Below are 9334 nucleotides of genomic sequence, written 5' to 3'. Positions count from 1 at the left end.
TGTCAGGGGGGCATCACTCTGCTGGGATATATATTTGCCGTTGTGTTTGGGAGGGGGGTGAGATGTTTGTGCTGAACCTGTCAGCAATGATGTTGGCAATGTGTGTGGCTTAGGTGTATTCTGTGTCATTTAGGACAACTTCTGAGCATATCTGGGTGGGAATTCCCACCCAGATTCCTCACATAAGAAAGCCTTGCGATTATCCTTAGTGTCTTGTGCAATATTTCTTTTGAAGCTGGCCTTAGACGATTTTATGAGTGCCCGTAATTTTTGTCCAAGTACTGATCAGAGATGCCTTCCCTTTGTGGGATATTGGTCGATCATGTAGTAGCTTCCTCCTTCTATTGTTTTCCGTTATGTGGCTGGGGTCCACCAGAAAGGATGCCTGTCTTTGGAGGATTGGGTCTTGTTTATATTTGGAATTGCATGATCTGTGCATTCCTGGACGTGTTCATAGAATGCGTTTATAAATGATTCAGCAGTGTGGGCTGTATTTTCCACAGGCCCAGGGGCTTTGAAGGATTCCACCTCTGTCTCGGTTTTGAGCTGTGTGTAATTTGCTTTACACAACTTTTTCACTGTGGTTTTCTGTGCAGGGGCTGTGGTTGGTATGTGAATATACAGTGAAATTACTCTATGGTGTCATCTTACCAATGAGGGATACACTTCTGGTCTGGATCATAGAGTCCCCATGTTGGTGATGATCAGGTGCAGTATGTTTTCCCCTCTTGTGGGAGTGGTAGCAAGTTGTTCCATAGCATTTGAGTTTATGAATTCTAGGAACCTTTGGCCTAGAGTGTTGGAGCTACAGTAATGCTCCCAGTCTATGTGTGGGTAGATGAAATTGCCCAATATAATGTTGTTTGGAGAAACCTTCATATATTCATGTGTTCTTAAGTAGGCCAAGTGGGTTTCCTGGGTTTATGAGGGTGGTCTGTAGCAGGCTATGAACTGGAAGGCAGTTTTACCCACTGTTAGTTGCACGTGGATAGTCTGTGATGCTTCATGCTGTGGCACCAACCTGGGGCTGTGGGTATCCTTGACATTTATTGATACTCACCCTCCTTTCATAGTTAGTTCCATGTTTTGTGACTGTAAAGCATGGTATGAGGTGTAACCTGGTAGTGCTAGGGTGCTCTTGGGAGCCTTGAACCAGGTTTCTGTCACTGCACAGATATCAACATTCTCCATGCTGAGTAGTTTGGACTGCATGCATCTTGCGGTTTACATGTCTGGCATTGAGCATCATTACTTCCATTTTCTTATCCCCCTGTGCTACCTATGTAGGTGGGTTTGTGTTTTCAGCCTTACCACCAGAATGCCAAGATGTGCAGACATTACACTGTTGGAATTAACACTGGTGTATAAAAAACTACAATGACAATCATACTGTTAATGCATCAGGCATGCTGGGATATACCCACAATGATATCATTACACTGTACTGTTAACAACATGATAATATTACTACAGTTCTATGTAGTCACCCTGTGCATCAGCACCATGCTACCCTGTTCCTGCATCAATGTTACAGATTGCAGGAGGTGGCACAGTTTCATCATATGCACAGGGTGTGTACTTGGTATGCCAGAGTCTGCCATTGACACATCCAATCAACATGTATGTGTGTGTGTGTTAGTGAGGGACAACAGTACAACATGGGGCAATGTTGATGCAGTGTGCGTGTGTGTATGTGTTAGCCCTAGGTGTTAGCATTATGCACAGTTCCACCTCATGGCTGCCATATACAGGTGTTTGTGGATAGCCACAGACTGTACCTGCCAGGTCATACAGATCACTGTCTCTGGCCATGGACACGGTACCTGTGCCTGGCAGGGGTGCTACGGACAGTATCAGGTACTAAGCCAGACAGGGTACTGTCATCATAAGCAGTTGGTTGATGACTGGACACATGTCTCTGCTGGAACTGTCCAGAGCCACGTGCACGTGGTCTTCTAGGGCAGTCTGATGACAGCACAGACCCAGCATTGCTGGGGCTGGTACTGGCACTATGGCTGCGGGTTTGTTGTCGTACGTGACAACTGCCAGCTGCTGATGTTGCTGGCATACGTCCATGTCAACGCCTCAACTGTCCTGCATTGCCCTGACTCATGGACATGTAGTTGTGGAACAGATCTAATGTGTCCCCCCAACGTTTGTCAATAACCTCGCCGACAGTACTGATGGCAGCCGCTACATCACACATAGTGTCATTCATAGCAGTGCGATGTGCTCTAAGCTCCCTCAGACCCTGTCTGGTGTACCGTTCCATACGTGCCTGTGCCTGCATTATAGCCCGGAACATAGCTGAGGTTGAAAGACCTCTGTGGGCACGTCTGACAGGGGCAGTATGACCATGGATGCTCCCATGAGAACCCCTGGACATCTGCCTGTGTGGTACCATGTCAGGACTCCGGCCATGGCTGCTGTGAGGGGATGCATGTGCCACTGATACTACATTACCCTAGTCAATGCCCATTGTATGCTGTCCCTCAGCTAAGGACATTGGCGACAATGTATGTATCGGCAGGATGACTGTGCGCATTGATGGGGTTGACTGCTGTGTACTGTCGATTGGCTGACCAACAACAGACCCTGTCACACCTCCCTGTGCCATTACACATGTATCATCATTATCACTATCCCCAGCAGTGGCTTCAGGTTCCCTGCTGTATGCCAACAGAGCAACATCAGAACCTGTGAGAGGAAGACAGGAAACACATTTTACGATGTGTACACAATGTTACCACAGATGCACACTGGCACATGCACACATGCACATGCACACGGGCACATGCACACATGCACACATGCACACGGGCACATGCACATATGCACACGGGCACATGCACACGCACACATGCACACAGGCACATGCACACATGCACATGGGCGCATGCACACAGGCACATGCACACATGCACACATGCACATGGGCACATGCACACATGCACATGTGCTCATGCACACATGCACATGGGCACATGCACACATGCACACGGGCATATGCACATTGGCACATGCACACATGCACACGTGTACACATGCACAGTCCTCAGTACATGAGATACAAACATACACACACCTGCAATCCAACACATACACAATACTGTTTGAGGGTATTATTACTATTATTATCATTAGTATTAATAGTATTGTTGTTACACACTCACCAGCATGGATTGGCTGCCTTGCTGTTACTCCAGAGGGACAAATAAGACAGTTATTGTCAGTGGGCACAACTGTGCCATTAATACTGTGAATATGATACAGTACAGTAGTACAACAGTTGGCTTTCACAGGTGTACGGATGATATTCAGAATATCAATCTTGCACAAGAATTTCCAGGATAACAGCTACACACACAGTACACATCTCACACATGCATAAACTACCAGTGCAGACAACACTCAACTACAGATATGGCATGTTACCTGCACACTCCATGTCCACATGCTAAGTGGCTCCAGCCTCCATCATGACACATCTGTGGATGTTCTTGTTGGCCTGGAGCCACAACACTTAGGAGGAGCTTCTCCAGTCTGGTGAGGGGGGGTGGATAGGTACCCCACCACCTGTGGCAAGCTGTTGTCTGTGGATATCAGACACACACTGACGGGAATTTCTAATTAAATCACTGCAGTGATGGTGTACCTGCTCATATGTCCAGTTATGCATGCCTATGTCATTTACCCGATGGACACAGTGCAGCCCTCTCCTGCTGGTTCTGGCTGGTCCTGCAAAAAAGTGTGGAAAACTCCCGCACCAGGCTCTGGTGTATCTCCTCATCCTCTGCAGCTGAATAACAGGGGTTGCGCTGATGCACCATCGCCCTGGAAGGAAAAGAAAAATATGTGAGCAAGTAATATGGCACACATAATACTCTACTGTACTGATATCACTAAACTGCCATATATAGCATCTGTCTGTCTATCAGGGGATACACATGTAAATTAACACATATCAGTGTTTAGCCAACAACTGTGTGACAGTGCCTGCCACACTCCATACAACAAACTAGTATACACCAGCACTCAGCACACTGTTTGAGGTCCAATGCGCAACCTCACACTGGGGGTATGTATCAAGCTAATGGATGGGGAATATTGTCATCCCATGCAATGTATGCAATGCACAGTTACAATTTCAATGGTAATCCACCCTAGTCTTTGCTGCCATACCCCTACCTACACCTCAGTCATATACAGGGAACCACAGCACAACATATGGCAATGTAGTATATTTGTATCCCAATAACTGACACATCTTTCTCTGGCCTCACACCAAGGACACACACTACCATGACAGACACAAAGTCATGCTGAGCAATCACACAATTACAGACCTTGCACACAGTCAGTGGCACACTCATTCCACCTCACATAGTTGTTATTACAATGACTACATGTGTGTGTGCATTGTTCTCAAAGGTAGGTACTATGCTATTGGCCCTGGGCCTATGGCAGCATAGTGTTATGCTACCATGCCCCTTGGGACACATGTAATGTGATTGTACTTGCTCCTGTCACACAGTTACACAGAGGTGACTCATACGGCATATTACCTATCTGCATAACATTCATCACGGATATGTTTGACATCTACTAATAAGGAGCCTTGCTTGTTAACGCTGGGTGGTTTAGTCCAGGGTATGGCTTATTTGTGGATAGCAACCTGTACCTCCAGCATGTGCTCTTTACTGCGGTGACAAGGATGAGGGCCATAGGTCATTTAGGTTGGACAGATTGTGAGGTGTTACCATGGCGGTTGGACAACTGGTATGGGTGTGACATACCTCTGTATATCCAGCAGTGGTAACCTCTGTGTAGGTAGTATGAAAGGCACTCTGTGGTTTTGTCAGTCATTCTGCACAGGGAATGTATCTGAGGGCATTATCACTCTTTGTTAGGTATGTCTGTGTCCTTTTCCCTTGCTATGGTTGTCATGGGAGGTACACACCATATAGGACATTGTGAGGTGCAGAGGGGTACAGTGACCTAAATTTCCCTAGCTAACACACCATTTGTGATGACACATACCATGTACAGGGATTAGAAGACTAGTGTGCCACTGTGAATATCAAAGGGGAGGCTATTGTACACTTGTTTCCCATGTTCCCTTCTGACACCTCCAGTAGTAGGCAGGCAACCACCTATGTGGTAGTTAGTGGTTAAAGTGTTTTGGAATGGGGTATGGTACTCCAGTATCCACACTGGTGTTCAGTCCATGCCTTTGTCACCAGGCACCCACCTTTTGCAATACATCTGCCCACATGTGCCTCTCTCAGTCTAAATATATATATATATATATATATATATATATATATAGAGAGAGAGAGATATTCATGTACATACATATCTATAGACATTCATATCTGTCTGTATATGTGTATGTATCTATAGATATCTATATATGTACGTGTCTTTTACATATATATGCATATACATATTCTATCTATATATCTATATATGTCTATCTATTTATACATACCTATCTATCTATGTACACATATATATATATACATATACATATATTTATATATACACATACACACACTAACATACTTCTAAACATCCATTGCTGTACAACCTACAATGTACATTGTACGTTGTACTACAACCTACATTGATATGTGCACATAGCAACCTTCAACTACATATGTATGTCCAGCCTTCACTAACAGTTGCAGTATGTCCCTTGCCCTATGCACATCTTCATATACATATAGATACAGACTGCTAACACATATGGAGGGTTCACAGTATGTAGATTATTAGATTATGTAGTTTACATTACCTTTGTTTCTGACAGCTTTTTTGGATGGCTTGCTGCTGGATGGCTTGCTGCTGGATGGCTTGCTGCTGGCTGGCTGGCTTGCTGCTGGCTGGCTGGTTTGCTGCTGGCTGGCTGGCTTGCTGCTGGCTGTCTGGCTTGCTGCTGGCTGGCTTGCTGCTGGATGGCTGGCTTGCTGCTGGCTGGCTGGCTTGCTGCTGGCTGGATTGTTGCTGACTGGCTGGCTTGCTGCTGGCTGGCTTGCTGCTGGTTGGCTTGTTGCTGGATGGCTTGCTGCTGGCTGGCTGGCTTGCTGCTGGCTGGCTTGCTGCTGGCTGGCTGGCTTGCTGCTGGATGTCTGGCTTGCTGCTGGCTGGCTTGCTGCAGGCTGGCTGCTGGCTGGCTGGCTTGCTGCTGGCTGGCTTGCTGCTGGATAGCTTGCTGCTGGATGGCTTGCTGCTGGCTGGCTAGCTTGCTGCTGGCTGGCTTGCTGCTGGATGGCTGGCTTGCTGCTGGATGGCTTGCTGCTGGCTGGCTGGCTTGCTGCTGGATGGCTGCTGGCTAGCTTGCTGCTGGCTGGCTGGCTTGCTGCTGGCTGGCTGGCTTGCTGCTGTCTTGGTGGCTTTTTTTTTTTTTTTTGGTGTGTCTCTCACTCTCTCTCTCTCTCTCTATCTCTCTCTCTGTCTCTCTCTCTCTCCCTCCAGTTGCTGCAATGATATTATTGCATGTGTGGACTGGGAGTACAGGCTGCTTTTGTAGGTATCTGCACATGTGCATGTGATGGCCTCTGCACCAATTGTTGGCCAGCATTTACTAATTGCATGCAGCCTGCTGTGTGGTAATTGCAGTTCTCACTGTGATTTCAGGACAGTGCTATAAAATGTTAGGTTAGGTAGGCATAGGCCTTTCAGTTTTTCAAGGTGGGGACCATGCTGGTTTGCTGTGGACACTGTTGTGTGAGTCAAAAGGTTGGTATGTCTCTCATATCTAAGGCTGTGTAGTAACCACCGAAATGCATGTTGTACTGAAACCTGACTGTTGCTTCTTCCAGTTGATTCTTCTCAGTGTGTATGTTAACTCACACCTAATAATGCTAATACTGTTTACATGGGATTATGTACTTTCCTGTGGGACTTGTGTATTAACTGGTATACAACAGTAGCTCTTGCAATTTCTTGCTATGGCTTCACTATTTAGCCTTTACATTCACTCCTTGAAGGCCTGCTATTTGTCTTTACTGGAATGTGTTGCTATGGCTTTCCTATTTTCCATTTACATTCACTCTTTGTAATGCATAATATATTTCTTTCAGCAGCAGTTTCTTATATGTTTGGTGTGGTTTGGTGGCACTGCATGCAGTCTGGTGAGGCCAAGGTGTTAGGTTTGACACTTACAAGGGTATCTTATTTTGCTGTTGAGCAGTAGTGGAGCCTTGTACTTTGTACTAACAGTTATGCATATCAGGCACATGCAGTGGTTGTAAACTGCTATACTGTCCTTAGTTTATTAGGTGGCTACATCCTTTGATATTTCTGGGTTGTACTCCTACATGAAGATGTGCTTGTGGAAGCAGTTCTACAGCTATTCGCAAAGTGTGTAACAGCAGACAGGCTGATATGCCTGTGTGTTTCTGACACTTGCAGGCCTCAGATACTCTCAGGTATATATTTGAGCAGCCTCAGGGAATGGTACATATGAGTGGGATACACCCGTGATATATTTCAGATATTCTGCAGTTGTGACTGTGGGGTATTTTGAGCATATGTATTACTACACCATTTCTGACATGCAAGTAGTGTCTACTTTAACTTATTGACAGTTACCATTAAGTGAGATTCCCCACCTTTCTGCCTACTGTTAGTACATTTCACAGGGAGTCAGTGGGGCACAGTTAACATTTGTTTGCAAATCAGGGACATCCCTGTAAATCAGTCACAGTTGGGAGGTCTGGCCTCTTACCTATTCAAATATGGCAGTGTTTATCCTGCTCTAATACTCTGTGGGGTTTGCAAGGTGCTACTGTAACATTATTACCTACTAGCATGGCTGTTTCTCTTATCACACTAATATAATGCAATTCCACAAGAATTACCAGTAAAGATACAAGAAACAAGCTTTGTGTAATAGCCTTCCTATATTCCCTTTATATTCCGTCCTTCTATTTCATGATATATTGCTTTCAGCACAAAGTTCTTGTATATCAGTCATGGCTTAGGGATAAGTCATGCAGACTAGTGTTTCCAAGGTCCTGGGTTCGAGACTGACAGGGGAATTTTATTTTTCTGCTGAGCAGACTACAGGCCTTGTCATTCAGAGTGACTAACGCACTTTTAAGCAGTTGTAAGTGGGTTTGTGCTGGTTTGTGCGGTGCTCACGCATGAGCACAGTGGCTTAGCTACACGCACACTCGCTTAGCTAAGCGCACACAAGTGCACACCCACTGACTACTGCTTAAAAGTGCTTACTCTTGCTAACACCCGCGCTAATTTCTTTTAAAGAAAAGAAAATGGGGAGATAGGAAAGTGGTGAAAAGGGGGCACAAAGAGGGTAGGACAGTAGGAAAACAAGCTCAGGATTTGCAGGAAGGATGTAGGGAAGGCCCATAGCTGCCCATTTCTTTATCAGCAACAGCTGTGCATATGTGTGTAATTTGGTGTGAAATTTGAAACCTTCCACCCCTGAGAGAGGGGTGAGGACAACAAAATATGTTGTACAGCCAATTTTAATTATCAGTTGACATGTCCAGCAGACATGCCTGCAAAATGGGGAGCTATGTATGGGGCATAATATTTTTGTGGGAACAGAGTGCCCTTTTTTTATTTTTTTTTTCAGGTGAGAGTGGAATGTGAGGTACAGGAAGTAGGTTTATTTGGGGAGGTAGGTTGGGGAGGTTAACAGACAAGACAAACAAGACACATACAGGGGCGGAGTATGACACATCTGGGGGGGACACAATTGACGGGGATGGATGTTTGGATATCGCGAGCCCATGAGCCCACAGATGGCAACAGTGGAACTAAGATCCCCACCCATGGGCAGTTACCACTGCGCCTTCACTGCCCAGGACGGGTCTGTGCTGGGGGCTTTATAGGATGGGCAGGCACACCCGTGAGTTGCGCCACCCGTGACTCAAGCTGACATAGGGGTTCAAGCACAGAATGCCTGATCTCGCTACGTACCACAGACCAGACACTTTGGAGGGTGAGTGGACTTTCTCCTCTGGCCATGCTTGCAGAGGGGGGACAAGCCCCATCCCCTGCAGCGCTTTCACCCAAAGGTGGCACAGGGCCACCGGAGGAGGTTCCGGCCTGGGCACTAGTGCCAGGTGCAATCGCCAGCTGAGGTGGGGGAGGTGGGTCTGCTGGAACCCACCTTCCCTGTTGTCCTATGTTTAGCAGTATTTTATGACATTTTGGGTTAGTAACAAACAACACCATTCAAAATTAGTTGTAACAGCATGCATCAGTATTCCCATTAACCAAACACCCATGAATTCCAAACATTGAACAGCAAGCATAACACATGCATATTTAGAACAACAGTACACAATCCAACAGCATG

Source organism: Protopterus annectens, chromosome 10.part0 (genome assembly GCF_019279795.1).
Source record: "Protopterus annectens isolate FY-2018-M chromosome 10.part0, PAN1.0, whole genome shotgun sequence".
Lineage (NCBI taxonomy): Eukaryota > Metazoa > Chordata > Ceratodontiformes > Protopteridae > Protopterus > Protopterus annectens.
The sequence above is the reverse complement of the archived record's forward strand: the minus strand, read 5'-3'. Positions refer to the sequence as shown.